The 15,938-nt window shown below is 38.3% G+C and overlaps 1 protein-coding gene across 4 annotated transcripts in view; it reads left to right on the top strand.

Annotated features, from left to right (window-relative positions):
- Positions 1 to 15,938, top strand: part of DCBLD2 (discoidin, CUB and LCCL domain containing 2) — an 88,168-nt gene that overhangs the window by 19,154 nt on the left and 53,076 nt on the right. The window lies entirely within an intron of this gene.

The raw sequence follows: 15,938 nt of genomic DNA, 5'->3' as shown, positions 1-15,938 counted from the left end.
GTATCTTTAAGTATGATGTTCATCCTCTCGCCTCTTCCCCATCTCTGGTCTAATCCTTCATGTCTTCTCTATTTTTTGGCCTCTTACCTGTGGGAGCAAGGCCTGGTGCTTTTTTTTTTTTTCTTTTCTTTTTTTTTTTTTTTTTTTTTGGTAGGGTCGTTCTTTATTATTTTCTTTCTTTTTTCCTTTTTTTTTTTTTTTAAGTTTATTTACTTATTTTAAGAGAGAGCATGCAAGTAGAGGGAGGAGCAGAGAGAGAAAGAATCCCAAGTAATTAATCTCCACACTGACAGTGCAGAGTCTAATGCAGGACTCGAACTCACAAACTGTGAGATTATGACCTGAGCCAAAACCTAGACTCAGATGCTTAACCGAGTCACCTAGGTGCCCCTTCTCTATTTTTTCTAAGTATGATCTGTTTCGGATTTTATCTTTAAGTAATTCAGTTTTAGTAAGTTGTTTGCCTGGTAAATTACCCAGTTCACCTGGGTCTTCAAATTCATTTGCAGTGATGTCTGCAAAATAGAATCCTATGGCTTTTTTTCTAATGGTTATTTCAGTGGTTTTGTCAATGGTTATTTTCTTCATGACATTTTTTGTTTGTTTTCTTTATTTGTACTCTTTTTTTTTCCCATGTCAGCTAGTGGTTTGCCTATTTTGTTTCTTCAAAAAACGGAATTTGATTTATTAACTGTATTTAGATCTGTTCTTTTTTTCTCTCCCTTATTAATCTTTGTTTCTAGTTCCGTTATTTCATTTTCTTCATTATACTCGTTTTGAGCTTATTTTGCCGTTTGTTTCTGAGCTTTTAGAAAAGAATTTTAATTGATTTACATTCTTTCGTTTTTATTGATAAGTATGTCTAAAGCTGTGGGGTTTAATTTGATATGCCACAGATTGATTTATAGTGTTATCAATACTTTTTTGGAATTCTGTAATTTGTTTTGTATTTCCCTTTTACCCACTAACTGTTTACTATCGGGTAAATAATACATAAGTAGATTTATTTCCTGTTGGAAGTACCTTTCTTTGCTGCTGTTAATAATTTTTATTTTTACTGCATTGTGGTCATAAATATTTCTGAGTGTGGTTGGAAGGGATATCACTATTTCATGGAGCTTGCTAATATTTTCTGCATAACCTAATATACAACCTTTATTATGAATGTCCCGTGTATGCTTGAGAAGGTTTATTCACTAATATCAAGATGCAAAGTTTGATATACATTCAGAAGATTTGTCTTATTTATTGTTTAGATTTTTTTTTTTAACTTTTTTTAATGTTTGTTTATTTTTGAGAGAGAGAGAGACATAGCACAAGCAGGGGAGGGGCAGAGAGAGAGAGAAGGAGACACAGAATCTGAAGGAGGCTTCAGGCTCTGAGCTGTCATCTCAGAGCCTGCCTCGGGGCTCAAACTCACAAACCGTGAAATCATGACCTGAGCTGAAGTCGGACACTTAACCGACTAAGCCACCCATGCGCCCTTCTGTTTAGATTTTCCACACATGTCTTTATTTTTACCTACTTGATTGGTATGTCTCTTTTTTCCTGTTTTTCCTTGGGATTTTGCTTTTACGGGAGTTGCAGTGTTGCATAAATATTCTTGATTATAATATCTTTATTTTAAATTGTGACCTCCAGCATTAGACGTTTCCTTTGTCATGTCTAATAATACTTTTAGTTTGAATTCTTTGTCTCTCAATATCTGCATATCCTCCTTCTTGTCTCTTTCTGTTTTCATTTGCCTGGTATACCTGCTTTGCTATTTTTAGCCTTTCTATATCATTTTGTTTTGTATGTGTTTCTTGTATGTAGCACATTTTTCACGGTTTATTTTGTGAAGTAAATTGAAAAAAAATTTTTTGATAGTTAAGCCCATTTGCATTAATTTATAAAATTGGAATGTTTTATCTCAAGTTTATCGTATTTTAAGCTATAATTATATGTATTTGTTGTGCTTATTTCTTTTGGTTTTTTTTTTTTTTTTTTTTTGGTTTGAGAGAGAGAGAGTGAAAGTGGGGGAGCGAAACAGAGGAGGGGGGAGAGAGAGAGAGAGAGAGAGAGAGAGAGAATGAGTCTTAGGCAGGCTCCATGCTTAGCTCAGAGCCTGACATGGGGCTTGATCCCATGACCCTGGGATCATGACCTGAGCTGAAATTAAGAGTCAGACACTTCAACTGACTGAGTCACCCAGGCACACCTTGTTCGTATTTCTTTACATTGTTTTCTTTCCTTTTTATTTTAAAACTGCTTTTGGTGTTTAATAAGTTTCATAATTTTGTTCTAAGTGTTATCTTTCAATTTATACTATCTATTTTTTTTAAACAATTTTTTTAATGTTTATTTTTGAGACAGAGAGAGACAGAGCATGAATGGGGGCGGGTCAGAGAGAGGGAGACACAGAATCTGAAGCAGGCTCCAGGCTCTGAGCTGTCAGCACAGAGCCCGACGTGGGGCTCGAGCTCACAGACTGTAAGATCATGATCTGAGCTGAAGTCGGATGCTTAACCGGCTGAGCCACCCAGGCGCCGATGATTTGTCTTTTTTTGATGGTGTTCTTTAACTCCTACCAATTGTCTGTGCTACCTGCTACATAACATTCAATGAACTATTCTACCTCCTCTTTTCCTCTCTTCTTTTCCCTACTTTTACTCTGTTAGAACATAAATTCATAACATGCAGCCTACATCATATAACCTTTTATTCTTCAACCCCTCTCTAACTTTTCTGGATCTGTTTTGTTTTAATTTTTTAAGGTTTATTTATTTATTTTGAGAGAGAGTGCAAGTTGGGGAGGGGCAGGGAGAGGTTGAGAGGGAGAGAGACAGAATCGCAAGCAGGCTCCACACCGTCAATATGGAGCCCAATGTGGGGCTCAAAGTCATGAACTTCAAGATCATGACCTGACTTCAAATCAGACATTTACCTAACTGAGCTACCCAGGCGCCTCTCTAGTTCTGTATTTAAAAATAACAAATGGGGGCGCCTGGGTGGCTCAGTCGGTTGAGCATCCGGCTTCAGCTCAGGTCATGATCTCACAGTCTGTGAGCTCGAGCCCCATGTCGGGCTCTGTGCTGACAGCTCAGAGCCTGGAGCCTGCTTCGAATTCTGTGTCCCCCCCTCTCTCTGCCCCTCCCCTGCTCATGCTCTGTCTCTGTCTCAGAAATAAATAAACATTAAAAAAAATTTTTTTTAATAAATAAAAAAATAAAAATAACAAATGTTCATTTTCGGCCTTTTGCGCAAGTTCTCCCAGTCATACTGTGAATGGGTAAAATTTATCTTAGACTAGATTGATTCTTGAAGCAGAACTTATGGGTGCAGAATTTCTTGCATGTTTAAAATTGCTTTTTAGGGGCATCTGGGTGGCTCAGTTAAGTCTCCAGCTTCGGCTCAGGTCATGGTCTCATGATTTGTGGGTTCAAGCTCCATGTCACACTCTGTGCTGACAGCTCAGAGTCTGGAGCCTGCTTCGGATTCTGTGTCTCCGTCTCTCTCTGCCCCTCCCCTGCTCGTGCTCTGTCTCTCTCTCTCTGTCTCTCTGTCTCTCTCTCTCAAAAATAAACATTTAAAAAACCTGCTTATTTTTAAATTTGTATTACATGAAGACTTGAGGATCAATTTGATTTTATGTAAATATGTCCTTGATTCACATGTTCTTTCTTTGAGTTTATTGATTTATTTTTAAATACTCTTCTGGAGTGCCTCAGTAGCTCAGACAAGTGTCCAACTCTTGATTTTGGCTCAAGTCATGATCTGGGATTGAGCCCTGCGTCGGGCTCCCTATGGACAGCACAGAGCCTGCTCTCTGTCAAAAATAAATAAGTAAACATTTAAAAAAATTAAAAAAATAAATACTCTTCCATTATCGCCTGACTTTTTGTATTGATTTTTGAGAAGTTTATTTACCTTTAAAGTCTTAATAGTGTTACAAGGATACGTGTTGAAGGTGATCATTGTGGGCTGGTTTTCATTGATATCCAGTGACCTCTTTCAATATATAGATACAGATCTTTCACTTTGGGAAAGTTTTGTGGGATGATACTTTTAATATTCTGTTCCATTGTCTTATGGATCTTTTTTTGATTTTAAGTATAAGAAAATTAGATCTTCCTTGCCCTTTCAGCCACATTCTCACCAGTCCTTTTAGTTTTTTATTTCCTTTTCATTCTATTTTTATTCTTTTTTTCAATATTCATTATCATGTTTTCATTAGAATCCATTATTCCTTGTGCACTTTGTACATAAATATGGTCTTTACTTTTTATGTAATTTGTCATTTCTTTGTTTTGTGAGACCAGCTCTTAGTTCTTTCAGATTTTGTCCATCTCTGTTTTTAGTTTTTGATTTTCTGTTTCAAGTGGTTTTATCATATCTCCAATTGTTTGAGGACATAACATTAAGTTTGGAGTCTTCACTTTCCTTCTGCTTTACCATTGTTTTTTTTAGTGGGAGGAGGTTTCCATAAACTGAATTGTTGGGATTCTCGTATTTTGTTTGTATACTATATATTTTTTTAAGTAGATAAAGGCTGTAGCTAGGTATTTGTGTGGACAAGGGTGGTAGTTTGCAGTGCTTTGTTTACTTTATAGTTTGTGATAGGTTCATGATAGCCCTCTTCTGCCAGTGTAGTAGGTACTTTCTTTTTCTAGAAAAGAGGTTGAGGTGGAGGAGGAGTTGTGTTCTTTTCTTTCTTTCTCTTTCTTTCTTTCTTTCTTTCTTTCTTTCTTTCTTTCATCTTGCAGGATTCTAAATTTTTCCCTCTTGCTTTGCTTTTTCTCTCCTTTACAATGTATGTTCCAAAGAATTCCTCTCTATTGCTTTTAACCTACTTCTCCCCTGAAGTGTTTCCTTTCCAAAATTGCACTACTGAGGATTTCTGCGCTCTTAAGTTCCTTCCCTGAAGTCAGTATTCTCATTTACCAGTGGATTGTTTTTCCCAGTATTTTCTGGCTGTGCATGGGATACCTTGATCATCTTTGTCTTCCCCAATGGGTCTTTCCTTGACTTCTACCACTTAGGTTATTCTTAGACTCCCTAAAATCTGTTGCTATGCTTTACTGGTCTGTGACCCTTTGAGTTTCTTCCTCCTTCTTTTAAAGTTGTCTTTGTAAAAAATAATTATTTTATGTCAAAATAAAGTGATAAGTACTCTTTCATTTGAAAGCAGTAAAAATTTACAATACAGTCATCATTGCTAACATTTTCCATTTAGAGCAGTTTTCCGTAAGCAGGAATTGAAGAAATGGTGGGTAATCTTAACGAGTGTAGGTATCTTGAATGATACATGTAAGAGCCACACAGTTTTATGTGAGATAAAGTCCTAGCCTATGAAAACAAGTCGTCAGGAAGGCAAAAGGCATCTCATATCTGTTCATCATGAAAATACATGGATTCCTGTGGATAGTTTTCATGAGAAGGCTCAGTGGAAATTTAAATTTAATCTGGATTTGTCCCTAATGCCGAGGTGTATCATATGAGGTTGTTTGTAGCATTGCAAAGTACAGAAGCCATACACAATTCAAAATACCATAGTGAATCTTTGTGCCCTGGAATGGTCAAGCTAGCTTAGTGACCTAGAAGAGAAAAAAAAATACACTTTGTCTATATAAATGATGTTATCACTTCAAAATGTTTCCTCTAATGTTTGAGGCATGTCAATGAAGAATTGACAACTGTCTCATTTTTTGGCAGGATTCAACTGGATAAAACTTAAGCTACTGTGCAGTCCTACCCACGAATTCCTATTTGTGGGCCTTTACAGGAAATACTATAAAGCCTTTGACATCTCCTAAGTGGTGACAATTTTATTTTTCTATAAAAGCTTTGAAAGAAATTTCATGGTATGCTATGTATGTCTCACCTGTGATGCTTTGACGACACATCTGGTTTTTACTGAAGTCTGTACGTTGTTGTGACTCATCATTTTTATATTAATTATACTTAGTATGAGAAATTCTGCCAGCTATCAAGAAAGAAACTATCAACTTAATAAAAGCCAAAGCATTGAGTCACTACATTTATAGGAGCTTTTATTAATAAAATAGAAACAGATTAATGATTTTCTCTTCTGTCCAGAGGTTTGATTGCTTTCCAGAAGATAAGTGTTATCCTCAAAGTGTAAGTTTCCTAAGAGAGAAGGAAAACCTACTAAGAAAAATTTGATGGGCAAGATTGGTATTCCTTTGTAAATATTTTGGTCCACATGAATGCTATAAAATTTTCCATCGAGGCCCTTTGGTTACCATCATAGATAGTTATAAAAAGTTATGTGCTCCTGCCACTCTTTAAGAGGTTATTATTAGAGGCACCTGTACTTAAAGAAGTGCAAATTTTTAAAACTCAATATATTCCCTCCTTGAATTTTTAATTAGTAAAAAAATATATAAAAATTTTATGTTCACATGGATATAGTGAAATTGGTACTTTTTCTAATGTTGCAATCTCTTAGTTATAGCTCACTCGGCTAGCAGTCTTGAAATACATATTAAGGAATATGTATTACATATTAAGGAATATGTAATACATATAAGGAATACATCTTAAGGAAATATTTCAAAAACTAAAGAAGATGTCTATTCCAACATTTTTCACTATATAGAAATTGGAAGCAATCTAAATTTCTAACAATTAGGAGATTAAGTTATATCGACCATATAACCAGTTCTCGTCTATCACGGATTGTTTGCTATGAGCATTTTCTTACCCATCTTTTGGTGAATGTGAGTGTCCAGTTCGACATCTAGAAGAGGAGTTGCTGGTTTACTGGATATGCATGTGTTCAGCTTTAGTAGATATTGCCAAATCTGTTTGTGGTTGTGGTGGTTTAGACACACCAGTTGTGTATGAGAATTCCAGTTACTTATCTCTCCTTTTGCCATTTTAACCATTCTTGTGTGTGTGTGTGTGTGTGTGTGTGTGTGTGTGTGTGTGCGCTGATACCACATTGTAGCTTTGCTTTGCATGTCCCTGATGGCTAATCATATTATTCTCTTTTCATGTGTTTATTAGCCATTTGACTATCTTTTCTGAAAAGTGTTGAAATATTTTATGCATTTTTTTCTGTTGGGTGATCATTTTCTTATTTGTAGTAGTTCTTTCTGTATACTGGCATGAGTTCTTTGGGGTATGTGTATTAATTTTTTTTTAATGTTTATCCATTTACTTTCTTTTAAATTTTTTTATGTTTTATTTATTTTTGAGAGAGAGACAGAGAGACAGAGCATGAGCAGGGGAGGGGCAAAGAGAGAGGGAGGCACAGAATCCGAAGCAGGCTCCAGGCTCCGAGCTGTCAGCACAGAGCCTGACGCAGGGCTCGAACTCACAAATGTGAGATCATGACCTGAGCCGAAGTCGGTTGCTCAACTGACTGAGCCACCCAGGCACCCCATATCCATTTACTTTTGAGGGAGAGAGAGAAAGGGAGACAGAGAATCCCAGGCAGGCTCTTCACTGCCAGCTCAGAGTCTAACATGAAGCCCAAACCAACAAACTATAAAACCATGACCCAAGCCAAAACCAAGAGTCAGACACCCAACTGACTGAGCCACTGAGGCACCCCGTATGTACAAAATATATATTCTTCTGGGGTGCTTCGGTGGCTCAGTGGATTAAGCATCTCACTCTGGATTTCAGCTCAGGTCGTGATCTCACAGTTCATAAGATCAAACCCATGTGGGGCTCTGTGCTGACAGTGCAGAGACAACTTGGGATTCTATGTGTGTGTATATATATGTACACATATGTGTGTATATATACACATACATGTTCCCTTTTTCTATGGCCTTTCTTTTTATCTCCCTATTGGTATCTTTTGGTAGACTTTAATTTTAACCATTTTAATGTTCAGTCATTAATTTTTTAAATTTATGGTTACCATTTTTTGTGTTCTCTTTTAAAATCCTTGCCCCTCATAGCTCATGAAGTTGTTCCCAACATTTTCCTCTAAAAAAAGCTTTATTGTTTTCCTTTCTACACATATTATCTTCAATCCGTCCATAATTGATTTTTGTACATGGCATGGGAAGTAGGAGTAAAAGTGTCAAGGTACATTTTCCCATGTGGACTTTATTTTTATCTTATTTAAAAAACTTTTTTTAAAGTTTGTTTATTTTGAGAGAGAGTGCAGGGGAGGGGTGGAGAGAATCCCAGGCAGGCTCCACACTGTCAGTGCAGGGCTTGAACTTGAACCGTGAGATCATAACCTGAGCCAAGATCAAGAGTCAGACACTTAACTGGCTGAGCCACCCAGGAGCCCCTGGACTTTATTTTTAAATGTACAAATACTGGGTCTGTCATTTACTCATGAAAAAATAACACTGAAATTACCATCTTCTCCTGAAATCAAAATCCACAATGATTTTTTTGATATACAAAAATACCCTCTTATTTTATATCTTTTTTTAGAGAGGGCAGGAGAGAAGGGGGAGAGGGAGAGAGAGAGAGAGACAAAATCTCAAGCAGGCTCCACACTCAGCATGGAGCCCAACATGGGGCTTGATTTCATGAGTGCAAGATCATGACCTGAGCCAAAATCAAGAGTCAGGACACTTAACCGACTGAGCCCCCCAGGTGCCCTGAAAAATACACTTTTATATTATTATTTTTTTTAATTAATTTATTTATAGAGAGAGAGAGAGAATGAGCATGAATGGGGAGGGGCAGAGAGAGAGGATCCCAAGCCGGCTCTTTGCTGGTCAGTGGAGCCCAATGCAGGGCTCGAACTCACAAACCATGAGATCATGACCTAAGCTGAAATCAAGAGTCAGATACTTAACAGACTGAACCACCCAGGTGCCCCATCTGAAAAATATACTTTTAAGGTAGTCACCACTGTCTTTTAGAAGTAAAGGCAAATCCATTATTGGTGCTACTGTTATTGCTTTTAAAAATGGTAAATATTTGTTACTTGTTCTTTAAAATATATGCTAAAAAAAATATACTCAATATTGTTTAAAAGCAAATTAGATCTGTACCTTCCCATGATTATCTTCTCCATGTAAGTCTTTGTTGAAATAGTTAAAGGTAATGCTAAGTCCAGCCAAAAGCAACTTATTGTTAGTCACCATATAATCGAAATCATTATGGGAAGACAGTCATTCAAAAGAAGAACATGACTCAAAGCAATCTACACATTTAATGCAATTCTATCAAAATACTGCTGACATTTTTCACAGAGCTAGAACAAACAATCCTAAAATGTATATGGAACTACAAAAGACGCCAAAACAATCCTGAAAAAGAAAAGCAAAGCTGGAGGCATCCTGATTCTGGACTTGAAACTATATTACAAGCTGTAGTCATTAAGACACTATGGGACTGACACAAAAACAGACACTATATCAATGGAACAGAATAGAAAACCCAGAAATGGATCCACAACTATATGGTCAGCTCATCTTCAATAAAGCAGGAAAGAACACCGCATGGAAAGAAGACTGTCTCTTCAACAAATGGTGCTGAGAAAACTGGAGATCTTCTGCAACATGCAGAACAATGAAATTGGACCACTTTCTTACACCATATACAAAAATTCAAAGTGGATGAAAGACCTAAATTTGAGACAGGGAAAACTATCAAAATCCTAGAGGAGAGTACAGGCAGCAACCTGTTTGACCTAGGCTGGAGTAACTTGTTACTAGACACATCTCCCGAGGCAAGGGAAACAAAAGCAAACGTGAACTATTGGGACCTCAAGATAAAAAGCTTCTGCATAGAGAAGGAAACAATCAAAACTAAAAGGCAACTGATGGAATGGGAAATGATATTTGCAAATGACATATAAGATAAAGGGTTAGTATTCAAAATCTATAAAGAACTTATCAAACTCACCACCCTAAAAACAACTGATCTAGTTAAGAAAGGGTGAGAAGACATGAATAGACATTTTTCTAGAGAAGACATCCAGATGGCCAACAGACAGGTGAAAAGATGTTCAATGTCACTCATCATTAGGGAAATACAAATCGACCACGATGAGATACCACCTCATACCTGTCAGAATGGCTAAAATTAACAACATAAGAACAGATGTTGGCGAGAATGCGGAGAAAGGGGAACCCTTTTGTACTTTTGGTGGGAATGCAAACTGGTGCAGCCACTCTTGAACACAGTATGGAAGTTCCTCAAAAAGTTAAAAATAGAACTACCATATGACCCAGCAATTGCACTACTAGGTATTTACCCAAAGGATACAAAAATACAAGTTCAAAAGGGTACATGCACCCCAGTGTTCATAGTGGCATTATCAACAATAGCCACACTGGGGAAAGAACCAAAGGGTCCATCGACTGATGAATGGATAAATGTGCTATTGTAGGGGCGCCTGGGTGGCGCAGTCGGTTAAGCGTCCGACTTCAGCCAGGTCACGATCTCGCGGTCCGTGAGTTCGAGCCCCGCGTCGGGCTCTGGGCTGATGGCTCAGAGCCTGGAGCCTGTTTCCGATTCTGTGTCTCCCTCTCTCTCTGCCCCTCCCCCGTTCATGCTCTGTCTCTCTCTGTCCCAAAAATAAAATAAACGTTGAAAAAAAAAAATTAAAAAAAAAAAAGATGTGCTATTGTATATACAACGAGTTATTATTCAGCCATCAAAAAGAATAAAATCTTGCCATTTGCAACAGCATGGATGGAGCTAGGAGCTAGAGCTAAGCAAAATAAGAGATAAATATATGGTTTCATTCATATATGGAACTTAAAACAGATGAACATGTAAGGGGTGGGGGAGAAAAAAGGGAAACAAACCATAAGAGGCTCTCAAAGATGGAGATCAGTGGCACCTGGGTGACTCAATTGTGCGTCCAGCTTCATCTCAGGTCATGATCTCAGGGTTCATGAGTTCAAACCCTGCATCAGGCTCACTGCTGTCAGCACGGCCTCCTCTGGATCCTCTGTCCCGTCCCCCCGCCACACACACACATGCACACGAGCGCACGCGCTCTCTCTCTCTCTCTCTCAAAAACATTTAAACAGAACAGAGGGTTGATGGAGGGAGGTGGGTGGGGGATGGGCTAAATGGGTGATGGTTATTGAGAAGGGCACTTGTTATAATGAGCACTGGGTGTTGTATGTAAGTGATGAGTCACTGAATTCTGTTCCTGAAACCAATATTGCACTGTATGTTAACTAACTAGAAATTAAATAAAAATTTTTAAAAGGTGGGGGGAAGAAGAGTATGTGAAATCACTCTGTCAGATGGCTAATTTTACACCTCCATCTCACTCTGGCCCACCAAGCACAAGGTAGTGATCCTTATTGGTGGACGTTACTTACTGATAGCATCTTTTTTAAACATTTTCTGGGTATTAAAATGCCCTCTTATGCATTTTAGGGGTTTCAACTGTGCATTTGCCCTGTTCTGCTACACTAAGCTTTCCAAGGGCAACAGTGTGCCAGTCTAGTTTCATCACTAAATTCCTAGTGCATACCTCTCTCAGTGCCTGGATATTCGGAGGCTCAGTTCATTGATGAATTACTTTGAAAGTTCCAAATTTGGAATTGTTTTTGTGATTAGAAGTGCTTCTGGACATAAGCACTAAAATCACATGCCTAAATCAGTTTGTAAATTAGGAGTGATATTCTCTAAGCAAACTCCATTTCCATCTATTCCATCTATTGGAGGTGGACAGATTTGATGTGCTTTTGCTCTAACGAGTAACTCCCACCCTCTACCTTCTCTTTCTAAGTTGCAAGTTTGTAAGGAGAGTGTTGTTCTGTGACAGACCTCTTGGGTAAGTTAAATGATCTTCCATTTAGTCGAGAACATAAATTGGATTTCTTAAGTTTTATGGCAGTAATAATAGCACCTCTAATCTATTTCACATCAGAGGGATTGCTTCCCTCTTTTGAATATAGAATATTTTCATTTAACAACTTCCAGAGTTTATTGCTGTTCACTATCTACCAAAAGTATAGTTAATACAGACTTTGAAAGACATCTGATAACCTTAAGACCTCTAAGCTCTATGCAAGAGGATGCAAACTCATTGCCAACAGGGGATGGAGTGAATGTAGTAACAGCATTGCACTGATAAATGCTAACTGAGCTTCAGGATTGGGGACTTTATGGAGTGGTGGGGACTGTAACAAACCAATGTATGACTTTCTCTCTTTAAAGGGGACAGCCATTACTTAGGTACAGTCATGTGGAGAACTGGCCCGGGTGTCTTTTATTTATTTTATTTTTATTTTTTGAGAGAAGCCAGAAATTCAGAATTTATGTGAAGTTTAAAGATTTTTTAAATTGTTTTTTAATGTTTATTATTTATTTTTGAGAGAGAGACAGAGCATGAGTGGGGAGGGGCAGAGAGAGAGGGAGACACAACCTGAAGCACACTCCAGGCTCTGAGCTGTCAGCACAAGCCCGATTCAGGGCTTGAATGCACAAACTGTGAGGTCATGACCTGAGCCAAAGTCGGATGCTTAACCAACTGAGCCAGCCAGGTGCCCCGAAGTTTAAAGATTTTTAAATCTTGGCAGCTAATCATTATTGAAATAGTGTAAACCCCAAATTGTATAGGCCAAGAGGACCTGAGTCATGGATAGATTCCAACCTCTGCACTTTATTTCTCTCGGATTTGATCATCCAAAGGCAAGGTATCCTTACTATACAAGCATCCCTCAGAGGTATGGTGGGTTCAGTTTCATATCCCGGCAGTAAAGCGGGTATTGGAATAAAGCGAGTCAAATGAATTTTTTGGTTTCCCCATGCATATAAAAGTTACATTTACACTATACTATAGTAAGCATGCAGTAGCACAAGATACGTGCTATACATAACTTACATATACATAACTTAAAAATACTTGATTGTTGAGGCATCTGGGTGGCTCATTTGGTTAAACGTCCAACTCTTGATTTCAGCTCAGGTCATTATCACATGGTTGTGAGATCAAGCTCCATGTCAGGTCAGCATGGAACACAGAGTCTGCTTAGGATTCTCTTATCTCCCTCTCTCTCTCAAAATAAATAAACTTAAAAAATACTTTCTCAAAAAAAAATACTTGATTGCTAAAAATTGCTAACCATCACCTGCGCTTTCAGTCTTTTCAGTCAATCTTTTTGTTGGTGGAGGATCTGGTGTCACTGTTGATGGCTGTTGACTGATCAGAGTGGTGGTTGCTGAAGGCTGGGGTGACTGTGGCAGTTTCTTTAAGACCGCAATGAACTTTGCAGCATCGGTTGACTCTTCCTTTCAGAAAAGATTACTCTATAGCATGTGATGCTTTTTGATAGCATTTTACATGCCGTAGAACTCATTTCAAAGTTGGGGTCCATCTTCTCAAACCCTGCCACTGCCTTGTCAACTAAGTTTATGTACTGTTCTAAATCCTTTGTTGTCATTTCAGCCATCTTTATGGCATCTTCACCAGGAGTGGTTTCCATCTCCAGCAACCACTCTCTTTGCTCATCCATAAGAAGCAGCTACTCATACATTCAAATTTTATCATGAGATTGCAGCATTTCAGTTACATCTTCAGGTTCCACTTCTAATTCTCTTGCCATTTCCACCACATCTGCAGCTACTTCCTTCATGGAAGTCTTGAACCCTTCACAGTCATCCATGAGGGTTGGAATCAACTTCTTCCAAACCCATTAAGGTTGATTGATAATTTAACCATATCCCATGAATCATGAATGTTCTTAATGGTATCTGGAATGCTATATCTTTTCCAGGAGGTTTTCAGTTTACTTTGCCCAGATCTGTCAGAGGAATCGCTATCCATGGCACCTGTAGCCTAATGAAATGTATTTCTTAAATAATAAGACTTGAAAATCAAAATCACTTCTTCATCCATGGGCTGCAGAAGCAATATTATGTTAGCAGGCATGAAAACAACATTAATTTCATTGTATATCTCCATCAGGGCTGTTGAATGACCAGGTACATTGTCAACGAGCAGTCATATTTTGAAAGCAGCCTTTTTTTCTGATCAGTAGGTCTTAAGAGTGGTCTTAAAATACTTAGCAAACCATGTTTCATACAGATGTGCTATCATCCAAGCTTTATTGCTCCATTTCTAGAGCACAGGCAGAATAGATTTAGCATAATTCTTAAGGGTTCTAGGATTTTTGAAATGATAAATGGACATCGGCTTCAACTTAAAGTCCCCAGCTGCCATAGCCCCTAATAGGAGAGTCAGCGTGTTCTTTGAAGCTTTGAAGCCAGGTATTGACTTCTCTCTAGCCATGAAAGTCCTAGATGGCATCTTCTTCCAATTGGGGACTGTTTGTCTACACCGAAAATGTGTTGTTCAGTGTAGCCACCTTCATGAATTATCTTAGCTAGATCTTCTGGATGATTTGCTGCAGCTTTTTCAGCATTTGCTGCTTCACCTTTCACTTTTATGTCCTAGAGATTGGTTTCTTAAATCTTACAAATCCATTGCTGCTAGCTTCCAGCTTTTCTTCTGCAGCCTTCTCACCTCTCTCAGCCTTCACAGATTTAGGGCCTTGCTCTGGATTAGGCTCTGCTTAAGGGGATGCTGTGTCTGGCTTGATCTTTTCTTTAGAAGACTAAAACTTTCTTCACATCAGCAGTAGGACTGTTCCATTTTCTTATTCATGTGTTCACTGGAGGAGCACTTTTAATTTCATTCAAGAATTTTTCCTTTGCTTTCACAGTTTGGCTATTTGGCACAAGAGGCCTAGTTTTCAGGCTGCTTCAGCTCTTGACATGCATTTCTTACTAAGCTCAATGCTTTCTAGGTTTTGATTTAAAGTGAGAGACGTGCGACTTTTTCACCTGAATGTTCAGAGGCCACTGAAGGGTTATTAATTGGACTAATTTCAATAGTGTTGGGTCTCATGGTAAAGGGAGGCCTAAGAAGAGGAAGAGAGATGGGAATGACTGGTTGGAGGAGCAGTCAGAACACACACATCGATTAAGTCTGCCAGTCCTACGGGTTTCACGGCACCCCAAAACAGTCATGACAGTAACATCAAATCCCAGGCCGCAGATTACCATAACAACTCTAACGATAAGGAAAAAGCCTGAAATATTCTAAGAATTACTAAAATGTGACACAGAGACACAAAGTGAGCAAATGTTTGTTGGAAAAATGGTGCCGACAGACTTGCTAGATGCAGGATTGTCACATACCTTCAGCCTGTAAGAAAAAAGGCACATTTTATTGCACTTTGCCTTATTGTGCTTGCCTGGTTGAAATCAAGGTAATCATCTAAGGATGTGGTTCCTTTCTGAAGCTGGAGGTTCTCTTCAAGCTCTTTGCTTGTTGGCAGAATTCACTTGTAGTTGTAAAACTGGGGTCCCATTTTCTTGCTCCCTATTGCCCAGGGACTGTTTTCAGTTCCAAAGACCACCTGCAGTGTTCAGCACATAGATGTTCTTTTTCTTTTAGGCCAGCAGGCATTTCTCTCTAATTTCCAGTTAATAGACTAACCAGAGGAAACACTTTGCTTTTAAAGGGCCTGATTAGGTCCCTCTTACCATATATGTAGTATATGGTAAGGAATCATATCATATCAGGAAAATCTCCCTCTTACCATATATGTAATATACAGATAGTTAAAAAAAAATTTTAAAGGCAGGAATCCGGTTAAGAGAATACTCTAGAAGCGTAGGAATGTCACATACCAGAGGAAATTTTTTCAAGTTTATTTATTTTGACAGAGAGAAGGGGGCAGGGGGAGAGAGAATCCCAAGCAGGCCCCACACTGTCAGCACAGAGCCTGGTGTGGGGCTTGATCTCACGAACCTGTGCTAAAATTGAGTCGGATGCTTAACTGACTGAGCCACCGAGGTGCCCCAGTAATCGTTTTAAATATGGAAATAAGTTATACTTAACAACTCTATGTGCCATTATCTAAAGTATGGAAAAATTGGAAACCTGAGTTTCCATGGTAGAGGAAATAGTTACATTTACTACTGCTTATGCACTTAGAATTGGTTCTTGCCCCACCACATTTTCTTGAGGCCCTTAA

This window comes from Leopardus geoffroyi, chromosome C2, assembly GCF_018350155.1.
Source record: "Leopardus geoffroyi isolate Oge1 chromosome C2, O.geoffroyi_Oge1_pat1.0, whole genome shotgun sequence".
Classification (NCBI taxonomy): Eukaryota; Metazoa; Chordata; class Mammalia; order Carnivora; family Felidae; genus Leopardus; species Leopardus geoffroyi.
Note: the sequence above shows the minus strand (reverse complement) of the source record. Positions and strands in the feature narration are given on the sequence as shown.